A 24,665-nucleotide genomic window follows, 5' to 3' on the forward strand; every position below is an offset into this window, starting at 1 on the left:
TTATAGATAGGTACAGTAATTTTAGGGGCTGCCTGGCCGAGGCGGTAAAGGCGCGTTCGGTTCGCCCGGAAAGACGTGGGTTCGAATCCCCGTCAGGAAGTCGTAAAATTTAAGAAACGAGATTTCTACTTCCGGAGGTGCATATGACCCTGAGGTTCACTCAACCTAAAACAAAAATGAGTACCAGGTTAATTCCTGGGGGGCAAAGGCGGCCGGGCGTAGAGCTAACCACTCTACCCCATCACGTTCTGAGGTTAACAATGGTGGAAGCCTTTACCTTCCACTTCTTCAAGGGCCTTCATGGCCTGTACGGAGGTGACTTGCTTTTTTTTTTTACAGTAATTTTCATTGACGCTAAATAAGTAATTAATGGTTTGTTTTTTATCATGCTAATAGTTCACCTACCCATTAACTCATCCAAGGTTTTCAGCAACACAAGGATGGGAAAGGGCTAGAATTGTGAAGGTAGTGGCTGTGGGCTCAACTGAAGTACAGCATTCACCGTGTGGGAAAATGGAAAACCGTGGGTAACTATCTTCAGGGCTGATGATGGATTATATTTTTCACTCGGTTAACATATGACGGGCCGATGACCTTCAATGTTAGGCCCCTTAAAACAACAACAAGCAACATATGACGCAAAAGCGTGAATTAATTTCAATGTGTGTCAGCTAGAGGGGTTGTAACGGTTCAAATCCCGTTACAAAGTGATATCTGTATTTTTATTATTATTATTATCATTATTATTATTATTATTATTATCATTATTATTATTATGTCCGTATTATTATTATTTTATCTGTGAGATTACTATTAATATATTATCATTCTTATTCAATTCGATTCTGCAATGCTTGTCGCTTGCATGATTGTAGTTAACTGTATGCATATATACAGTATGTGTGTGTAGATTAACATTAAAGACATGTACAGTGAGAATTGTTATATATCAAGTGCTGGATGTGGCATCTTTACATTGTGCAATACTGCTGGGATTTCTGTCAAATCATCGCCACGTCATCGCTACGTAATCGTGCGTATTTAGCATTGAGCTCAGATACTCAGGCCGCCCCAGGGGATTTCACCATTACATGCAACGGTTTGAGGCGGGTGGGAGTAGATCATAGTTATTTCTGGAGATTACGTAGGTGTGCCATGCTGTGCCTATATAAGGTGGCTGCATGTTGTACAGTGAGTCATTATTCTACTGGAAGGAGAGGCACAGTTGGCCATTAAGTGAACGGAGATGGAGTGGCCTCAGTCAGTCAACGGGAGCCAATAGTTAAAGGGAAGATGAAGAGAGAAGAAGTGGATGGTGAACTGATGGAGTCATAGAAGGACACACGTGCAAAGAAGTCATACCATACAGACTTACAAAGAGGTCATATGATATGGAGAAGAAGCAGTCACAAGGATGTATCACCAAATTAGGCGTGACACATCTACAGTAAACACCAGATTTAAGGAATACGTCGTATTTACACTCAAAGTGTTGAAGGTACAGTCAAGTGAAACAGTGAGGGATACATTTCGTATAAATTGTTAAATGTCCGGTCAAGAAGAATCGAAATTCATGCCTAGTTTCTTTCAGTTGCAATGTCATAATTTCATATTCTCATCTGTTTTGACCGGGCGAGTTGGCCGTACGCGTAGAGGCGCGTGGCTGTGAGCTTGCATCCGGGAGATAGTAGGTTCGAATCCCGCTATCGGCAGCCCTGAAAATGGTTTTCCGTGGTTTCCCATTTTCACACCAGGCAAATGCTGGGGCTGTACCTTAATTAAGGCCACGGCCGCTTCCTTCCAACTCCTAGGTCTTTCCTATCCCATCGTCGCCATAAGACCTATCTGTGTCGGTGCGACGTAAAGCCCCTAGCAAAAAAATACACATCATCTGTTTTGATCGCAGCAGTTCTCACTATTTTATTGAAATTATTTAAAGAATACATTGTCTTCTATCAAATGAATTCGTAGTATTATTTCAATGACAGTAACATATCTTAACCTCAAAATTAATGGGCGAACCGAACGCCAATCTCCTTTTCCCAGAACTTATATGATATGTTGTCAAAAGTAAGCTTATTACCCCACACCCTAGAGATAGTCAAGATTCTTATTCTATTTTTGCTGCACTGAGTGGTAGCTGGCGCCCATGAAACAACGTATGTGTAAGTAAGCAGGTAAGAAGTAAGTGTGAGTATAAGGTTCGACGATTGTGTAATTTAATAAATGCAGAATTTCCAAATTTTTCAATATAAATTCAGATTAGTATGTTTGTAAAGCTAGTCAGCAATTCAGGAACAATCTCAGGGGGACATTGTCGTCTGGTCGGGAATGTTCTTTTCACGCTATTCTTAGAGATGAGTGTATCACCTGAACCGTAAACGTTTTAAAAAAAACAACGTTGTTACTCACGATATTATCCACACATTCCTTCTGTTGGGTGCCTCCGTGGCTCAGGCGGCAGCGCGCCGGCCCCTCACCGCTGAGTTCCGTGATTCAAATCCCGGTCACTCCATGTGAGATTTGTGCTGGACAAAGCGGAGGCGGGACAGGTTTTTCTCCGGATACTCTGGTTTTCCCTGACATCATTCATTCCAGCAACACACTCCACTATCATTTCATTTCATCCGTCAGTCATAAATCATTGCTCCAGAGGAGTGCGACAGGTTTCGGCAACCGGCACAATTCCAATCCTCGCCGCTAGATGGGGGATCCATTCATTTCATTTCCCGAACCGGTCGTATGACTGGAAGCAGGGTGTGGATTTTCATTCCTTCTGCTCGCAGTAGTGGAACTCGACAACGCTCCAATTCCTGTCTCAGTAATGAAAAAAGTGACTTATTTATTGAATAGTTACTTCAGAATTTAACCCACTTTTTCACCATTATAAATTGAACGCGAACCGAGGACGTGAGGGTTGGTCATACTGATAAATAATTTTAAAAGAATTAGATATCTCACGCCATTGTAATTTTGTCAGCTGCTGAATTTAGCCAATCAGATCGCTTCGCGGTACGATTCGAATAGGCTTTGCGAAGCGGTCTTACTAAGCTTGTATGTGACCGGGCGTGTTGGCCGTGTGGCTAGGGGTGCACAGCTGTGAGCTTGCATCCGGGAGATAGTGGGTTCGTACCCCGCTGTCGGTAGCCCTGAAGATGATTTTCCGTGGTTTCCCATTTTCACACCAGGCTGTACCTTCATTAAGGCCATGGCCGCTTCCTTCCCATGCCTAGGCATTTCCTGTCGCATCGTCGCTGTAAGACTCATCTGTGTCCATGCGACGTAAAGCCAATTTTAAGAAAAGCCTGTACGTAGCTTAAGAGGACATTATAGTGAAATTTTAACTTGTATATTTTTCAATGAATTATTACAATTTCTGTGAGACAGTCATGTTGCCAACTTTCAATATTGTACTTATACAACTTTTTGAGTAGGATTTTTTTTACTTCCATTTTATCAGCATCGTTAAAAAAAGTCTCTGGCATTACAATTATTTTTCCATTGGGCAAAAAGTTTTGCACAAATCTGATGGATAGTTACGCTAACAAATATCGCTATTTTGCTTTACGTCGCACCGACACAGACAGGTCTTATGGCGGCAATGGGACAGGAGAGACCTAGGAATGGGAAGGAAGCGGCCGTGGCCTTAATTAAGGTACAGCCCCAGCATTTGCCCGGTGTGAAAATTGGAAACCACGGAAAACCATATTCACGGCTGCCGACAGTGGGGTTCGAACCCACTATCTCCCGGATGCGAGCTCACAGCTGCGCGCCCCTAACCACACGGCCAACTCGCCCGGTCTAACAAATATCATTGTCAACGTTTGTTGTTTGACAAATACATTGCATGTGTAATTGTATTAATATAATAATGTTTAAATTGTTTAAAGAATATGTGTACGCACAAATTTCGTAGGTCAAAAGAAGTAACTTTGAATCACTTTCCACAGTATAATGGACATTATACTTCATGCACCAACTATGTAACTTTTACTACGTAAACTTTCACCTACATCAGGCAAAAAATACATAAGAAGGGACTCTTTTTATGAAAGAAAACATGAAGATTTTGCTAAGCAATAAATTGCAATAAAAATATGTGCAACTTGACTCACTTTAGAATTGTTCTCAACTGTAAGTGTGGCCATAAGACTTCTTTCTTCTCTCTTCCAGTGATATTTTCATCATCATCTTTTTTCCCTCAGCTCTTTGCTTTCAATTGAGCTCCTTTTGTCCTTTGTTGGGGCGTGCCCAGTAGACCATGGGATAATTAAAAGCCAGAGCAGCGTCATTTAAAGGAGGCGCTATGAACTTTAAAAGAAGCAATATTTTAAAATATAAGAATTTCTTGATAGAGCACATCAGGGTAGATTTTATTGTTCTGATCCCAATTTCGATATTTTTCTTGAAATACATGACATTTCACTATAGTTTCCCCTTAAGACCAGCTCGAAGAAACGCTTCGCCAGAGAAGGGATTTGAAACAGACCTCCGAAATGACATGGTCGCCCCAGCAAGTACTCCACGGTGACACTGGCTGAAACCCGCGGTGTGTTTGTGTGTGATGCTGACTCCTTGGCATAGCTCTCAAGCCTGTTTTAATCCACGTGCAGATATAGCAAATTCGCCTCGCAAAGCTGATTTGAATTCGCCCACGAAGCGATCTGACTGGCTAACTTCAGGAGCTAATAAAATGACAAAAAAGAATGGAATTATAGAAAAATTATCAGCATGACGATTCCTCTAACTCTCATGTACCCAGTTTACTTTGCTTCCGACCACCCTTTATGTTATGTGAAGGGCTATGTACTGTAAACTGAAACAATAAATTGTGACGTTCCGCATAGCGGTGGCGTAAGCTGTGTTCGACTTACGTATTTCCAGAAGCATTCATTCAGTAAACGTGGTCAGATATTCAGTCGGTTTGATTCAATGACTCAATCACGTCGCGGTACCACTTGATGCACGTTTGATTTGTAACTAAATACAACCAACGTTAAATACACAAATATTCCATTTATTAAAGAAAGGTGCAGAGTGGGTCTCGGCCCGTAGGTGGCCACGGCTGGTCCGTGTTCCAACAGCTCTGCACTCTGACCGGGCAATCGAGCAGAGAAGGGGTGGTCAGGGCTTTTCCGTGGCTCTACGCCTCTGCATTTGGGAGATGGGATAGGACTGGACTTCACGGTTGGCCCCAAACGTCGACTGTCCTGAGAATGGTTTCCCGTGGTGTTATATTCTCCTGAACTAAGGCGAATGCCGGGAAAGTTCCTAGTATAAGCCACGGCCGCCCAACCCCTGACCTTCTCCGTGCATCTCCTTCACCGTAACAAATCTCCTGACCTGAGAGACGGCATCACCACCTAGTAGTGCTGTCATGTTTATTTCTACCATTCTTCTTCTTTGTTTTTACTCTCTGCCCCTTGGTCTCACGAAATGATCAGTTGTATGAGATTCTATATTTTCTTTCATACGGCCAAGACGCTATAGTTTTCTTCTCTGTAAGTCGTGGTTATCCACTAATGTATATATCAGACCCGTCAAGCTCTGTTGAGTATACTGTAGGTCCTTCATTGTGACTGGGTCGAGATTTCAATGCACTTCTGTCTGATGTCAGCAACTGTGAGTTATTCACAGAATTCAAGACTACTTGCAGAAACTTCCGTTCTGAATATCGTTCACTGTCTTCTGTGGCTGATTATGTGTGGCTGTGCTACTGTGGTATGTAAGGCAGTAACATAGTGATTTTACAGTTAAAATACGCTGTTCCCTATTGTTAACATTTTCTCTGTTAGGGAAAGGCCACAATGAAAGCCTTTTGAAGGAGCAAGCATTAACAAGTGGCCCTGAGCAGTTGAGCACGTAGACTAAAGCCAGTCGTTGAACATAGGCATGGCCAAACAAAAAGCAGAACCGGGCCTCCTGCTCGCATGCTTAGGGCCTACTGCTCGACGTCGCTTCAAGTGAGATCTATTTGTTTCTTGCTGCTTAGCAGTAACCGTGTTGTCCCGAGCTCATCATGTCTTTTGGTAGGCTACAGCGGAATTGATTTCTTCAGTTTTAAACGACCGCTACTGTGAGATGTATCTCACAAATATCTTAGAGATAGAAACTTTACCTGACCGAGGTTGATAATGGTATTCAGAACAATGGACAATAATAATACGAGAATACGCATTTTACACCTTTATATGAAACTATGCTTCTTTCAGTTAATATAAAATGCAATAATTTCTGTAGTGTCATGAACTTAGTTTCCACTATTAATGGTTTAATTTCCTTACTTTAAACGAAGTTCCATGCATACATAATTTAATATATCCATGTTCTACCTTTATACGAAACTATGCTTATCTAATATCTGGACTGTCTTACTTTGTACGAAACGCTGCTTCTTTCAGTTAGACAATAACATACTATTACAAATACAATAGAACCAATGTTGGTATTTTACATACTTGATCATTCCTCTGCTCTATCGTGATGCTTTTTTCTGGAATTTAGTTCCATTCTCTTCAACCTGGGATTCAGTCTCAAATGTCTCTACAGACATTCACAAGTACTAAAAAATTCGTTCACTGCAGTTGCGTGATTCTTAATGCAGATTATTAAACTTGCCGAGTTCTTCTCGTTGTAAATTAATTTCATTAGTCCACTATCTCTGAGCCAACGGCCGTAGCCGTGTTGAAACACCGGATCCCGTGAGATCTCCGAAGTTAAGCAACATTGGGCGTGGTCAGGAGTTGGATGGGTTGCCACGCGCTGTTGGTGGGGGGTAAGGGAATGGAGGAGCGGAAAGGAACTGGCCACCCTACCGCACGTAAACTCCGGCTCAGGAGCACCTCTGCGGAGGTTCGGACCTGCCTTCGGGGCAGAATAACCCTTACCTACTACCTCTGACTGTCAATCAGATCAATCCACACTGGAGAAACCTCGCAAGTCGTGATACCACTGGCAGTTTGTTGTCTGTACAATTGCTGCTGCAATACTGCTTTCCTGCTTATTCCCGCTTTTTACTGCTCCAAGTTTAAACTTGCTTTCTGTGTGGTCTTGGCATTATTATTATTATTATTATTATTATTATTATTATTATTATTATTATTATTATTATTTCACGTATAAGCGTGTATTTACATAATATTTAGGTGGTGGTGATGGTGGTGGTGGTGGTGATTATTTTTAGAGGAAGTACAACTGGGAAACCATCCTGTATTAATACTAATCAGAAGAAAAAAGGAAGAGTTCCGACACTGCGAAATGAAGTTATCGGCTAAATAAACACACGTACACTAAGGGCGTGAAAATAAAAGGCTTCAATCAATCAATCAATCAATCAATCAATCAATCAATCAATCAATCAATCAATCAATCAATCAATCAATCAATCAATCAATCAATCAATCAATCAATCAATCAATCAATCAATCAATCAATCAATCAATCAATCAATCAATCAATCAATCAATCAATCAATCAATCAATCAATCAATCAATCAATCAATCAATCAATCAATCAATCAATACCGATCTGCATTTAGGCCAGTCGCCCAGGTGGCAGATTCCCTATCTGTTGTTTTCCTAGCCTTTTCTTAAATTATTGCAAAGAAATTGGAAATTTATTGAATATCTCCCTTGGTAAGTTATTCCAGTCCTTAACTCCCTTTCCCATAAATGAATATTTGCCCTAATTCATCCTCTTCAATTCCAGCTTAATCTTCATATTGTGATCTTTCCTACTTTTAAAGACAGCACTCAAACTTATTCGTCTACTGATGTCATTGCAGACCCTCTCTCCACTGGCAGTTCGGAACATACCACCTAGTCGAGCACCCCGTCTCCTTTCTGTTCTTCCCAGCCCAAACTTTGCAACATTCTTTTAACACTACTCTTTTGTTGGAAATCACTGCTTTTCTCTTGAATTTTTCCAGCTCTTGAATCAGGTAATCCTGGTGAGGGTCCCATACACTGGAACTATACTCTAGTGGGAGTCTTACCAGGGACTTATATGCCCTCTCCTTTACATCCTTACTACAACCCCTAAATACGCTCATAACCGTGTGCAGTGATCTTTACCCTTTATTTACAATAGTATTTATGCGATTACCCCAATGAGGATCTTTCCTTATATTAACACCTAGGTACTTACAATGATCCCCAAAAGTAGGCATCGAATGCTGTAATACCGTCAGGGGGCAAGCGACGCCAGGAATCAGCTATGGGCCCTGTGGTTGCCATCCCACCCTCCCAAGTTAATATCTATTTGGTCCCTTTTTAGTCACCTCTTACGACAGGCAGGTGATACTGTGGGTATTATTCTATCACCCCCACCCACAGGGGTTAATATTTAGCTGTTAAAATACAGTTTAATTAACGTTACCACCATACCTATTTTATTATGTATAGCATATGTTCAGTGTTGCGTTATATTTTCATATTGTTTGTATTTTGATATATTATTTATTATTACTTTTTAAATGTTATGTTTCGTATTTCTGTTCGCTTGATGCGCATTACAGTTTTCTCTCATTATGCATTTTTAAGTTATCATGTAGTATAGTTATTCTTCTGTCTGTGTTGAATGTTGATATACTTGAACTATCTCGCAATATTTGGACCACGAGTTCTAATTTCACCACAGGTGAAGAAACAAATATTCTCATACAATCAACTTTTACTGGTATTATAGTTTAGAAATAATGCTCTTGGTAAGTTTTGAGCGATGGTTCTAGTAATTCAACCAAAATTCAGGTTAAAACACGTTCCAGTTGTAGGCTGGAGCCTGAAATCACGATCATTAATATCAGCTGATTTGAGTTACAGACCAGCTGCTATAGTTCCACGACTTAAAATGTGTCACCTTCCTTCTTACGATTACAGTATTATTTCTATGTTACATTAAATGAACTTCTCACACTTCGCGTGACGGTTTTCTTCTTCTTTCATTTCCTTTCTTCTGAAAATCCAAACTATTCCACTTTTCCTCCAACGAGGATTAAAAGGAGATTAATATCTCGATGTATTTCCGTATAAAACAATCAACACGCCGACAAGTACACACAATTGTTCATAAAATTATATTCTTGCGAGTATCTACAGAGTAACAGCAAATTAATATATTCACATCACTTCAATTGGAACAGCGTATTATATAGTTTTATTGCGTTTAATTCGATAAGATGCAAGTTGCTTTGTTGGCATTGTTTGCTGTGCAGTATTCTTTGTTTGACAGCAAGGCGATATTAAACAATACCCCTTTCGTTTAACGAACTACCAAGTTACTGGAAAGTTACGAAGTTCTTAGTGTGTTTTCAAAGTTTTGTACAATGCGCTTCACGCGGTAAATAGACAATTATTTAAAGTACTGCGAGTACATATTTATTTCACTTTCATTTTAAGTGAAGTATTTACGGATGTTTTACCTTACAAGTTGAAATGGAACAAACTAATTTGTAATTAAGTTGTTCTTCTTGTTTTCATTACAGCTGATTCTAATTAGTATAATGTCATTTTCTAGGCACAGAGACATTAGAATATAATTATTAAAACAATAATAATGTCCAAGGAAAATTTTAGCTGTATCGTTCTATTTGCAGAAAGCAACGTATTTGCACAGTGAGTACAATAATTAGGTACCCCTCAACAAGTACTTTCTATTGTCAATTCTGGTCTATCTCCGAAAGATGCAAATTCCTATGTGGATCATCTGTTGAATATCATTCTCTGCATCTCAACGAAGCGGGTTCAAATCCGGCAGAAGCAGTCCGAATTTCGAAGGGACAAAAATGATCCTTTTGGAGTTTACCCGACGGAATTAACTAACACTCTGTCAACAGAATCGACAGAGATCCGTTTGCCTATCATTTGATAGTGTATAACGGAATTTCGAAATTGATACGCTGGGAACCAAAATGGCGTCAGATCGAAATGCCTGCACCCGATGTCTGAGGTCATACAATTATAGCTCGGATTTTTAGGCGGGAGTAGGTTAGAATATGAAACAATTTGGCTACTGGGAAGGTTAGTCTACCCCGCTATTCCATTAGGCATCAAGTGTAACATAAATCACAGCGGTCCCAATAGGCCGTACCCCTAATATTTATGCAAATCTCGTAACAGGACCGTCATGTGGGTGGAGTACTATAGTTACTCGCCCCATTAAGATTACATTCTTACGTATTACTGCTAAAAAATCCTGGCTTTTGCTATTATTATTATTATTATTATTATTATTATTATTATTATTATTATTATTATTATTATTATTATTATGCCTTTGCTGGCGGGACCTAGTGTTTACAGTGCACTAAGATTTCTGGTATGGGCTAGAGCAATTTTGTTACTTTCATTAATCTGTCTCTGTCTTATCCTTGGCTTTGACAAAATGAAAGTGACTGAGGTATGAGCGATGCTAGTAATCCCATTCCTTACGCAGCCAGCCCCTGCTATGAATTGTGTGAAAATATTGCTCATAGGGTCGGTTGGTGCATGCATTTCAGCGGGCTTGGCAGACTGATATGTAATAGCAACTTCTGGCTCGGTGGGGAAAGCAACGGGAAAATACCTCACTCCTCATTTCCCTAGTACGCCTCTTCAGTGATGCCTAGGCCATCTATGACAGCTCATGGCGGAACTGTTGAGGATCCAACCAGCCTTCGGGCTGATGACTAAAGAATATTATTATTATTATTATTATTATTATTATTATTATTATTATTATTATTATTATTATTATTATTATTATTATTATTATTATTGTACCGGGCGGTACACCTCCGCGCCGCTAATTCAAACTTTGCGCCAGTTGAAACTCCTCTACTGGAGGAAGCCTGAACTTTAACTACAGTGCTAATTCTCTAGTTTCTCAGAAGATGTCCCTACTTGTAAATTTTGAAGTGTTCTGAACTGTGTCGTTTTCAATGTATTTTTGTTTTGTCTGTAGTAAGAAGTATGAACATTCTCTTCTAGATGGCACTACTGAAGGACTACAATGGTGCACCCTAGTGCGAAGTGAAAGAATTGTTTTTTTGGAGAAATTTTGTGTTCAAAAGTTTGTTCTTTGTTAAATTTCTTTCAGACATTGTTTAGGTTGGCTGTATAACCCTGCTCTTTCCCCTTGTTTTGAATTTACCAGTCCCGAATTTCTCTAATTAATTTTCCACCAATAATGTGTTTCTTCTTCATCTGGTGTAGGGGTTTCCGTTGTTAGCCAATAAAATGATTGTGGGCGGGTGTTATCATTCCTGAATGGTCTCAAATGTTCCGCGAGGGTATATAAACTGCTGATTTTCGGGTCTCTGCGCCACTTCAGTAACACCTATCGTTGTATAAATTACGTAGCAGGGGGCGGGAAGCGCCTCTTTCTTCGGGCAGCAGTTCAACCACCAGGTATTGGCCGTATTATAACTTATTTTCCTGCCAGCTCAGCAGTTTAACCCTCGGGGTGGGTTCGAAAACTTCTACCATGTAACTTTCCTCTAAAATGTAAAAGACTCTTGATTTAAATTCTGCCTCTGTAACTACAAATTGGGATAGAGAGTGCCTTACCCTCTCGAGCTCCCTTTCATATTGTTTTTGAGGTGACTACGTTTTCTCAACCATTTTTCTTCGTTTCGTAATGTAATAGTTTTCGTATCGTGTCACCTCTTTAGTATGGGATTAGCCCTTGCATAAGCGGCCTAAGGCCAAATTAGGTTTTAATTAAGTATATTTGGAGTGCCAGTTTTGCCTCCACTCAAGTTTGTATTTTGGGGGCCTTGTAATTTTCCTGTTTATTTACTAAATCGGCCTCAGTAGGTTGGGTAATTTTACCCCTGTGTTTATGTCCTTAGAGGACAGCTTGAAGGTGGAATTTGGTGTGGCCTTTGATAGGCTGGAACTTTGAGAGCGGGTTGCTCTTCTAAAAAAATTGTTTCTGTGTGCCTCGAGGAGGCCTTTACTATGTACACTGACTGACAGAGCAAATGCAACACCAAGAAGGAGTGGTTCGAAAGGGATGAAAGTTGGGGAAAAAACCGAGACGGCACGGACGAATAATTGATGTTTATTTCAAACCGATATGCAGGTTACACAATGTGCACGGCATCGACTCAGTAGGATGTAGGACCACCGCGAGCGGCGATGCACGCAGAAACACGTCGAGGTACAGAGTCAATAAGAGTGCGGATGGTGTCCTGAGGGATGGTTCTCCATTCTCTGTCAACCATTTGCCACAGTTGGTCGTCCGTACGAGGCTGGGGCAGAGTTTGCAAACGGCGGCCAATGAGATCCCACACATGTTCGATTGGTGAGAGATCCGGAGAGTACGCTGGCCATGGAAGCATCTGTACACCTCGTAGAGCCTGTTGGGAGATGCGAGCAGTGTGTGGGCGGGCATTATCCTGCTGAAACAGAGCATTGGGCAGCCCCTGAAGGCACGGGAGTGCCACCGGCCGCAGCACATGCTGCACGTAGCGGTGGGCATTTAACGTGCCTTGAATACGCACTAGAGGTGACGTGGAATCATACGCTATAGCGCCCCAAACCATGATGCCGCGTTGTCTAGCGGTAGGGCGCTCCACAGTTACTGCCGGATTTGACCTTTCTCCACGCCGACGCCACACTCGTCTGCGGTGACTATCACTGATAGAACAGAAGCGTGACTCATCGGAGAACACGACGTTCCGCCATTCCCTCATCCAAGTCGCTCTAGCCCGGCACCATGCCAGGCGTGCACGTCTATGCTGTGGAGTCAATGGTAGTCTTCTGAGCGGACGTCGGGAGTGCAGGCCTCCTTCAACCAATCGACGGGAAATTGTTCTGGTCGATATTGGAACAGCCAGGGTGTCTTGCACATGCTGAAGAATGGCGGTTGACGTGGCGTGCGGGGCTGCCACCGCTTGGCGGCGGATGCGCCGATCCTCGCGTGCTGACGTCACTCGGGCTGCGCCTGGACCCCTCGCACGTGCCACATGTCCCTGCGCCAACCATCTTCGCCACAGGCGCTGCACCGTGGACACATCCCTATGGGTATCGGCTGCGATTTGACGAAGCGACCAACCTGCCCTTCTCAGCCCGATCACCATACCCCTCGTAAAATCGTCTGTCTGCTGGAAATGCCTCCTTTGACGGCGGCCTGGCATTCTTAGCTATACACGTGTCCTGTGGCACACGACAACACGTTCTACAATGACTGTCGGCTGAGAAATCACGGTACGAAGTGGGCCATTCGCCAACGCCGTGTCCCATTTATCGTTCGCTACGTGCGCAGCACAGCGGCGCATTTCACATCATGAGCATACCTCAGTGATGTCAGTCTACCCTGCAATTGGCATAAAGTTCTGACCACTCCTTCTTTGTGTTGCATTTGCTCTGTCAGTCAGTGTAATTGGGAGCAAGTGCTCTTGAGCATGATAGGGGTCTTCTGCCCCTTGGTTGAATCTTGTACACGAGTAATGTTGGGCTAATTGCTCAAGAATTGTGTGTCTGGCACTGTAACACTGTAATTGTACATTCTCGATTTGTTGCTAGGCTACTGAGTACCTGTTATATTTGTTATTTCTTGATCTTGAAAAGAAAATATAACATAGTTAAATTTTAAATTAACTTTAATTTCGTAGATTGAGACCTATTCATCCCAGCACCTTCTTTCACCTCTAACTACCATTGATAACTCCGTAACAATTATTATTATTATTATTATTATTATTATTATGGAAGATATAATGTGTACAGTTCACTATATCCACTGGTATAAAATGAATCGTGGAACATGCAGCGTATTACGTGCCTTTACTTTCTGAATTGAGTGTTGCTCATCCAGATTGCATGCAGATACAGGTGTGCAACGTGGTCAGCGTGGCGACAACCACAGACGTACTTCACAAGACTCGTAACTAGGTCCACTACCTTGAATTTACCCTTCTACCCGCAACATACACTAGATCTCTCACGGACACCATAGCCCGACATTGAAAACTGTCAGTGGACATTAGAGGCATGTCCTCCAACTCATCTTTCAAATGTGCCTGGGTAGAAATACTAGGGAAACGATTATATATCATCTACACGTGATATTCAAAATTCTTCTTCTTCTTCCTTCCTCTTCACCATCATTTCCCTCTTCCATTCACATAACTGGTGTATGCACAAGAATTTGCCGGTTATTGTGGTAAAGAAAACATGTAAATTCCAAGGAAAATTATTTTTTTGTTAATTCAGAGTATTGGCAATCGAATTCTATAAACTTTTCCTATCTTTCAGATAAGTTATGAATCCCATGCCAGAAAAATTGCATGCCTTTTGCGGTAAAACATTCTACGTGCCATTTTCCAATTTCATCGAATTTGCTGAAGTGCTGCTCTGTGAGCGCGTGCCCCACTGATGCGAAGAGGTGATAGTCAGATGGCGCCAGTTCGGGGTAGAACGGTGGGTGCGGAAGGATGTCCCATTCAAGCGATTTCAAGGCGTCTTTCACTGTTTTTTCTTTGGGTGAGAAGGCACATTGATTGTGTGACAAAAATACTTTGCCATGCCTTCTAGCCCATTGCGGTCGTCCTTCGATCGCTGCCTGACTTAAATTAATCATTTATAGACTACAGCGTTTTTCATTAACGGTTTCTCCGGGCTTCAAGAGTTTATAATACACAATACCGCTCTGGTCCTACCAGACACAAGGCATGATCTTCTTGCCGAAGCGATTTGGCCTTAGTGTTGAAGTACCGGCTTCGCCAGATCAGAGCCATGAGTTTCTCTGCTTCGAGTTTTCAAAATAAATCCATTTTTTCGTCACCCGTCACAATTCGGTACATAAATGATTTTCTTTCTTGGCGTTGAAACAGAATTTCACAAGTGAATTTGCAATTTTCCATTTGGCGTTCATTCAAATCGAGCGTGACCAATTTACCGAGCTTACTGACCTTCCTCATTACTCATAAACGTCTGTTGATTGTTTCTTGTCACACATTTAAGGCTTGTGCCAGTTGCTGTTGAGTTTGATTTGAGTCATCATCGAGAACGCACACTGTCTTTCACATTAAAATCACCACGTTTAAATTGTCGAAACCCTGTCTCGAATGTTCTAATCAATGGAGCGTGTTCACCATACGTTTCTACCAGCTAACGATGACTTTCCACAGCCTGTTTCTTTTGATTAAGTAAGAAAAGCAATGCGTGCCGCAAATGATGTTTTTTCAGGCACAAACGTCGACATGATCACTGAGCGATACAACACAGACGCTAGTGTTTGGCGGACTCAACTTGTGTGTGTTGGTAGGTTAATGTCAGACAAACAAACTGACGTATGTGTCTAATTCATAGGCTGCGTACTGTTCGTTGGCGCCATCTCTTACTGAAACCGGAAAAGACTTATGCGTACACCTGGTATTCTTTTCTTCGTCATCTCCTTTTTATTACTTTTAAACCTCTTCTACTGAATATTGAAGGTGATATTTCGGTATGCATGTATGTATGTATACACGATGGTCGTAAACAACGTAAACCGTGTATATGAGTGTTAGAGGGTTGGTCATACAGATGATTGATTGGAAAGAAATAATTAGATATCTCTTGCCGTTTTAATTTTATCAGCTGCTGAAGTTAGCCAATCCAATCGCCTCGCAGGCGACTTCAGATGGGCTTTACGAGGCGGTGTTACTAAATCTGCGCGTGGCTTGGTCGGGCTTGAGAGCCACGCCGAGAAATGAGCATCAAGCACTAACTCACTGTGGATTTCAGCCGATGCCATATACTCGATTCATGTTGTTTCCAACCACACTATATATGTATATTCTATATACCAGGTGGCTCCCGGAGGCCGTACTTTCTACTTATAAAGGTCCCGCATGCATAAGTGATGTCTGGGGTGTCTACCACCTACTTTTAACAGGGGAACGACTGCCAGCGGGCAGGTTACGTTAGAATATGAAGTGATAAGAAACAGAGTCACACGCGCAACATGTTACTCAGCGTTCCCGGTCGAATGCACCCCTTGCATTAGTAAATATCGTTTTCGACCGCATAGTTCTAGGCTGGTGTATGGTACAGCCGCACTATATTTACTGTCTGCTTATCGACAATGGCTAGTGTGTTTAGCAGCGATGAATACACATGCATTACTTTTAACTGGACTGCCAGGTCGGAATGCAACCGAAGCTCCAAAGAGACATACGCCGTCTACACAAGTATTTCACCGAACAGTACCGTGTTTGTTTCATACAAGCAACTCTTTTATCGCGTGGAATGTCTAAAGGTGTATAAATTAACACGTTATAAAATTTCCTTTTCTGCATCTTTAGCGTGTTACCAAACAGTTGCGGCGATTAGGGGGTGCGGCGAGAAGGGAATGTCGCCCCCGCCCCTCGCCACATTGTGGAGTAAACATTACATATTCACTTTAGCTACCTGGAACTAGGATTTTTTTTTGCTAATTGCTTTACGTCGTACCGACACAGATAGGACTTATGGCGACGATGGGATAGGAAAGGCCTAGGAGTTGTAAGGAAGCGGCCGTGGCCTTAATTAAGGTTCAGCACCAGCATTTGCGAGGTGTGAAGATGGGAAACCACGGAAAACCATCTTCAGGGCTGCCCACAGTGGGATCCGAACCCACGACCTCCCGGATGCAAGCTCACAGCTGCACCTTAATTAAGGCCACGGCCGCTTCCATCTCATTCCTAGACCATTCCCGTCCCATCGTCGCAATAAGACCTATCTGTGTCGGTGCGACGTAAAGCAAAATAGTAGAATATTTTTTTACAATTGGTTTTACGTTGCAACGACACAGATAGGAATTATGGCTACGATCAGACATGGAAGAGCTACGCGTGGAAAGGAAACGGCCATGGCCTTAAATAAGGTACAGCCCCAGCATTTGCCTGGTGTGAAAATGGGAAACCACGGAAAAACGTCTTCAGGGCTGCCGGCAGTGGGATTCGAAACCACTATCACCCGGGTGCGAGCTCGCAGCTGCGCAGCCCTAACTCCACAGCTAGCTCAGCCGGTACAATTAAATAGAATTACGGCATGATCATGCAATTAAAAGTTATTTAGTATTTTAATACACACTAAGGAACTAACAGACACTGAAGAGGCTGCCAGACTGACGAATGCGTGCGTCATACGGGTGAATTATAACTCAGTGTCCACGACCTTGGCAGAAACATTATACCCCTACTACCCTTCCCCACAGCACATGCAAAGTCTCCACTACTTGCCGTAGCGCTATACAAATCGGTTAGCCGCGACTAACGGCATTTGGTGCTTATTTCCGCCAAACATTTTGTTAATAAAATGAAAGAAAATAAAAGGAAAGAATTAGCAGATAAGACAAAAGGCTTGTACAGATAACGTTTCTTTTAAAACTAATTGGCTGTGAGCTTGCATCCGGGAGGTCGTGGGTTCGGATCCCACTGTGGGCAGCCCTGAAGATGGTTTTCCGTGGTTTCCCATTTTCACACCACGCAAATGCTGGTGCTGAAACTTAATTAAGGCCACGGCCGCTTCCTTCCAACTCCTAGGCCTTTCCTATCCCATCGTCGCCATAAGTATTATCTGTGTCGGTGCGACGTAAAGCAATTAGCAAAAAAAAGAAAAAATCCTAGTTCCAGGTGGCTAAAGTGAATATGTAATGTTTACTCCACAATGTGGCGAGGGGCGGGGGCGCCGTTCCCTTCTCGCCCCACCCTCTAATCGCCGCAACTGTTTGGTAACACGCTAAAGATGCAGAAAAGGAAATTTTATAACGTGTTAATTTATACACCTTTAGACATTCCACGCGATAAAAGAGTTGCTTGTATGAAACAAACACGGTACTGTTCGGTGAAATACTTGTGTAGACGGCGTATGTCTCTTTGGAGCTTCGGTTGCATTCCGACCTGGCAGTCCAGTTAAAAGTAATGCATGTGTATTCATCGCTGCTGAACACACTAGCCATTGTCGATAAACAGACAGTAAATATAGTGCGGCTGTACCATACACCAGCCTAGAACTATGCGGTCGAAAACAATATTTACTAATGCAAGGGGTGCATTCGACCGGGAACGCTGAGTAACATGCTGCGAGTGTGACTCTGTTTCTTATCTCTTTATATTCTGACGTAACCTGCCCGCTGGCAGTCGTTCCCCTGTTAAAATTAGGCGGTAGACACCCCACACATCACATCACGGGTCATTTATAAGTAGAAAGTACGCCGTCCGGGAGCCACCTGGTATATATAAAATTGGATGTTGGTATGTTTGAAGCTAATAGACTCAAAAATTACTGGACCGATTTAGCTGAAATTTTCACAGTTTGTTCTTATTACTTCTGAGAGGGATTATGAAGTGGTTTGAACGAAATCTGATTGGTAGTTCGGCACTAAGGGGTGAAAAATAAAATAGGAGAATATAAGCAAACCGCAAGACAAGTCCGATTAGAGGGTTGCCTATGCAACGTTATGTGGAGATTATGATGTGTTCCTTAAAATTTATTTCTGCTTTTATCTGAAAAAAATTACTGTAGGGGCAAGAAACCCCTAGCACCCCTAAAGGAAGGGGGTGAAAATTAAAAATCCGAAAATGACGATATTAGTGACGAATTCATAGTCTTTGGGGCAGCTGAGATGAACTGTGACACTCTGAATGCCGTTTAAGTCAAAGTTCGTTCCCAGTCGGTATGGCAAACATATTATGACCTACTCTTTGGGAAAGAAAACTGTAGGGTAAGACACACATACGGGCTGGATCGTACAACTGAAGATGTTACAGACGTTAAAATTGGTCTTTGGAATCTTCTTTAAAAATAAACTTTTTGGAAAATTCACAAACTTTATTATCGGTGTTAAATATTCATAAAATTATTGAAATGGGCAGGAATAACAATATGACTACGACAGGCATATCAAGATGAGTTATCTGACCTGTTTATAACGAATGCTGTGGAGCAGCGCACATATATATTTATATACAGGGTTATTCACCTAACATGTTACACAGAAATAACTTATAAACCATTAAAGATATCGGTATTCTGTTTTTTACATTCGTAAATGGTACCTAGGGTCTTGTAAAATAACCTGTTACTTAGTCTCATAGGGCGATTAACAAACGAGATATTGATACTAACTCCGTATTTTTAAATGGAACGGTACAAATTCATACAGCTGGCCTGAAAGTTTAACTGCGTACAAGTTCAAATATGTCAGTATTTTCAAAATCGGATAATTACTTTTTGAGATATAAATAAGAACAGCATGCGCGGTTTTTGCATGCCGCATCAGACGGCGTGAAGTCGGGCAAGGACATATTGACGCGCAATATGCTTCCTGGTCTTGATTCCAGCCACAGAGTGGATACCAGGCATGTGCTGTAAACATAATGTGATGTACCGTAACATACCCTGGGTGTGCAACGTTATTGTATGACTGGCAAACACACAGCGGGGAAGGGAGATTAAAGTTGTATTGTTTTGTTTTGACATGTAATAGGTTGCGCTCAGTTTAGCGTTTCTTCCCACGGATGGGAATGGGAAGGATTTGGAAGGGACGTCGGGCGTGGCCTATCCCAAAGATACCTATCCGGTATTTGACTGGTGTTGAACATGGGACACCATTAAAATCACTTTCAGGTTGGGCGAGGCAGGACTTGAACCTACGCTCTCCCGAATGCACGCCACTACAGTCGCGCTTGAGCTCTGCGGAGATTAATGCGTGTAAAATAAAACATAAATAATAGTGTTGCTGCCATCTCACCAGGATCAGCTCTGAACATTTGCTTTTCTAGAAGGACCTCTTCCGGTGTTTTGTGTTATGTTTTATTTCTCAAGTCATTGAGTAGCATGAACTGTACACTAAAACCAGTGACAATTATGGCTTTCGTTATGTTCCTTTTAAGGCAAAGTACTTATTTTATTCCTTTTAAACACATCAACCCTCCCTGTCCTGTCATGTGTTCGACTGTCATACACACTTTGCCAACACCCATCACATGTGTACTAGATGCTTACATGCCTGGTATCCATTCTGTGGCTGAACTCACTCCCAGTAAACTGCTCGCGCTTCAATACGTCCTTGCCGACTTCAGGCCGTCTAATGCGGCATGCAAAACAGCGCATGCTGTTCCTACTTATATCTCAAAAAGTAATTATCCGATTTTAAAAATATTTTCATATCTGAACTTGCACACAGTTGAAATTTTAGATCAGCTGTATGAACCTGTGCCGTTCCATTTAAAAATATGGAGTTAGTATTGTACCGGTTACGACCTGTACATAAGTATTTTTTGAGCATAAGTTACGTTTATTTACCACGCGTAATGTTCCGAGCGCGGATGGTTTGTTTACCAACAGCGAGGATCAGCTAGCGAAGTGTATGACGACTGTGAGCTGTGACGTAGCCACAGGGGCTAGCTAGGTCGCCCGCTCGTCTCAACACGTGTTGCCAGCCTTGACTGGTATTTTCTGGATTCCACGTCACTTGTTTTAGAGAATTCGATGGAGAAAATTTGAAATTTCTATAATAATTGTGCTAGCGAGTCGAGCGATATGTCATCTTGTTTGGGATCACCTAAACGTCCCAATGCCCGAGTTTCAAGCAAATCCATCGAGGGATTCGGGAGATATTCAATCAAACCGTACTAAGACGTAGACATCCCGGATTGAATAAAAAGGGGACCTACTGTAGCCTATTCACACAGTCTCAGCTGAGTAGTCAGCGAGGACACTCCTGCTGCTACTATCATCGTGGAACTCTGTCATTATACAAGTGTGGGAAGACGATTCTTCCAAGTTTTATAAAGTGGACTCATAAGACTTCGAGTGTTTTCTAAGTGTTCGTGAAATGGACTTGTATTATTTACATGGGTTCGAGACCTGAATTCTTCTAAGTGTTCATTGAATGGACTTGTATTATTTACGTGCCTTCGAGACTGAAACTTTTCTAAGTGTTCACTAAATGGACTTGTATTATTTACGCATCTTCGAAGCTGGAATTTTTCTAAGTGTTCACTGAATGGACTTGTATTATTTTCATGTGTTCGAGACCAGAACATTTCTATGTGATCATTGAATGGACTTGTATTATTCACGCGTATTCGAGATTGGAAATTTTCTAAGTGTTCGTAAAATGGACTTGTGTTTTTTACGTGGAATATTTGCAACTGTTGAGGAACTCATTCTTCTAATAGACAGTGATTGATTAACATTGCTAGTGATGAACTTTAACTTTCCAACGGCTTTGAACAAAGTTAGGATTTCACTTGCATTTACTCAAAGACTTGTACATTTGCCAGTGTTGGTTTAAAAGACTTATAAATTTCGTCAGTGAATTTATTTATGTGAATGGACTTGTGTTTTCGTCAGTGGTCACTCAAAGACTTTATGAATTTCACCAGTGATTAACTTTAAATATATTCAAACTTCCAAGTGAATGGACTTGTGTTTTTTCGTTCGAGTTTAGGCCAATACTTGCACCTTCGCCAGTAATGAACTTTGAGTTTAACTATAATTTCACAAGAAGGGACTTTTATTTTTCGTTGCCAAACGTTATTCAGAGACGAAGATTTTCTTAGTGATGAACTCTAAAATTATTAATACCACTCATATCATTTTAGGAGTGTTGGAAGTCTTGATGTACAATTATCAAGATCTCTGCTTATAAGTTGATCATCCAAGGTGTTCATGGACTCAGTGCTACTAGTGACCTTGGGAACATCAATCCTCTCAGTCTCATTGGGCTGAGGTAGTACACGACTATCTACAACATCGCCTGGATCATCGGGGTTCAACCCGGGCCTCAGAGTTCGAGACATCTCTATTTGCCGTAATCCAGACAGTCCAGCTGCCTCTGTCTGGAGTATCTGGAGTCCCCGGAATCCCTGGAGTCTTCTGGAACGTGCTTCAACCAGCTTGGCTTGGTGAGCTGGAGAACCCGAGCCATACTATTGGAATACGAGGAAGACAGTCCATTTCTACTTAGAGGTGATGTGCAAATTCATGACATATTTGAATAAACTCTTATACAATCAGAGTCAAAGTTTTTATGTAGATAGGACCCTACCTCCTGTACCGAGCCCTAGCTACAATTAATCCAGTTTTTCGCCCTGAGATCTCTATTTCATGCCACTATCAAATTTAATCTGAGAGTCGGGCTCTTTTACTGGTACAGTATCAATATCTCGGTCGTTAATCACCCCATGAGACTAAGTAGCATGTTATTTTGCAAGACCCTGGGTACCATTTACGAATATGAAAACAGAATGCTGATATCTTTAATGGTTTAGAAGTTATTTCCGTGTAACATGTTAGGTGAATAACCCTGTATATACGTTTGCATGTACGTATAGATTATCCATGCTTTCGATTTTCCGTTCATGTTCTTCTCTTCATTATACTCGATAACTGACAGTTTCTGTAAATGAGAAACTCAACTGAACAGCATGTTAGAGAGCATTGCATTTACATTCACCACTAAAGTAGAAGAAATTCTCCTATCAATAACACTGAAGAAAGAGGCTAAGGAGATGGGACCATTGAGAAACATGATACTGTTAAGGGACATTTAAAATAAAATAAAATGTATAAAAATATAAAGAATATAATTAAAAACGGAAAAATATATTGTTTCAATCAGTTCATATTTTCCCGATTTTTAATTCTGCTTGCTATTTCCTACTCCACCATACCATGTATACGTATACTAACAAATGAATAAAACATACCTGCGTAATGAGGCGATTTATATCCCTCCACTCCAAACATCATTTTCTTTCAATAGTCCCTTAACAGTATCATATTTCTGAATGGTCTCATCTCCTTAGCCGCTTCCTTCAGTGTTATTGATACATGAATGCTTTCAATCAGAGGGCGAAGCACTGGAACCGCTTTGCGGTGTTCGCCAACACGTAAGCACGCTGAGAGGAAAGCTTGACACAATTGTTGCATCTGGTAATCACACGATACCTGGTAGTGTTTTCTCAAATTTCTTTACTTCAGAATGCTGTCTAATGCACCATAAAATGGAATCCTAGGAACATTTCTACCTTCTTCTTGTTTTCGTTGTTTTCAAAAGTATTTTCTTTTCTTCCTATTATTATTAGACTATTATTATTATTATTATTATTATTATTATTATTCTCTTGTTTATATTATTTTAAAGACATTTACGGTAATTAGAGATCACACTAAGTACTTTTAGGTTGCTCCTAGCCGAGTATCATTGCAATCTCTCTCTGGCGCCGAGTAAGTGTTTGTGCGGTTTGCATAACGAAGCTATCAGCTTGCATTCGGAAGGTAGTGGGTTCGAACCACACTGTCGGAAATACTTTTTCCGTAGCTTCTCATTTTCACACCAGCCTGTGCATTAATTAATGCTATGGTCACTTCCTTCACATTCCTAGTTGTTTCCTATCCCATCGTCGCCATAAGAACTACCTATTTGCCTAGTGTAAAAATGGCAAAACCACGGAAAGCTATAGACTATTCAGGGCTGCCGACACTGGGGTTGGAATCTAATGTTTCCCGGATGCAAGCTCACAGCCAACTCATTCGGTATTCCTATTATTATTATTATTATTATTATTATTATTATTATTATTATTATTATTATTATTATTATTATCGGGATTATTAATAATAATAATAATAATAATGTTATTTACTTTACGTCCCACTAACTACTTTTACGGCTTCCGGAGATGCCGAGGTGCCGGAATTTTGTCCCGCAGGAGTTCCTTTACGTGCCAGTAAATCTACCGACACGAGGCTGACGTATTTGAGCACCTTTAAATACGACCGGACTGAGCCAGGATCGAACCTGCCAAGTTGGGGTCAGAAGGCCAGCGCTTCAACCGTCTGAGCCACTCAGCCCGGCTGGAATTATTATTACCGTTCCGGGAATATCGTGGAACAGAGATGTGAAAGAAGGTGCTGAGGTGAATGGGCGGACAAGGAAATGACCAGAGCATAACTTAAAGCAATAAATTCTGGAATTTGATTGTTTCCCCCTTTCTTGTTTAAAATTTTTAGATAGATAATCTGAATGAAAAACAACAATTTAACGATGAGCTCGTCATTTCCCAGAACAACAATGATTTAAGATCAAAAATCAGGTACAAAATTAGAGAGAATTATCAACGTGATAATTTATAAGGGATAAGCACTATAGCTCTATACAGGCATATTTTTACAAGATAAAGTTTGCTCTATTCAATCACATTCCATAAGACTGAGCTCCGAAAGGTTACTGTAGTCCAGCCTCTAAAAAAGCACAAGCTTACAATGCCTTACAAATTCAAATACTGCCTTTTACAGTCACTTCTGCTCAACCGTCTGTTACACACTCTTCTATAAACAATGACCAACTAAACAAGGGCAATGAGTGCCCATGCTAAGTCGCCTTAAAGTAAAAATGAAAGGTTTAACTCGAACGAACATGGAGAAAAGGCAAAGAGGTGAAACACTTACACTCCTTTCCAGGAAATAATTCTTAAAACCCTAAATGGGCTACAGAGGGGTGACTAAACGAGAAATGTTAAATGCCGAAGGAGTGTTAAAAACTTAGTGGTTAAGAAAACTTTAGTCACCCCATACCAAGTTGATTGGGAATCAACTAAGGAAGATCCCTCTTTGTTCCCTTAATGTAAATGTTTCCCAGCAGGAATTTGAAGAAAATCCTCAGACTTGCCGAAAATTTACATTTAAGCTATGACTTTAGAACT

Source organism: Anabrus simplex, chromosome 7, assembly GCF_040414725.1.
Source record: "Anabrus simplex isolate iqAnaSimp1 chromosome 7, ASM4041472v1, whole genome shotgun sequence".
NCBI classification, from domain to species: Eukaryota; Metazoa; Arthropoda; class Insecta; order Orthoptera; family Tettigoniidae; genus Anabrus; species Anabrus simplex.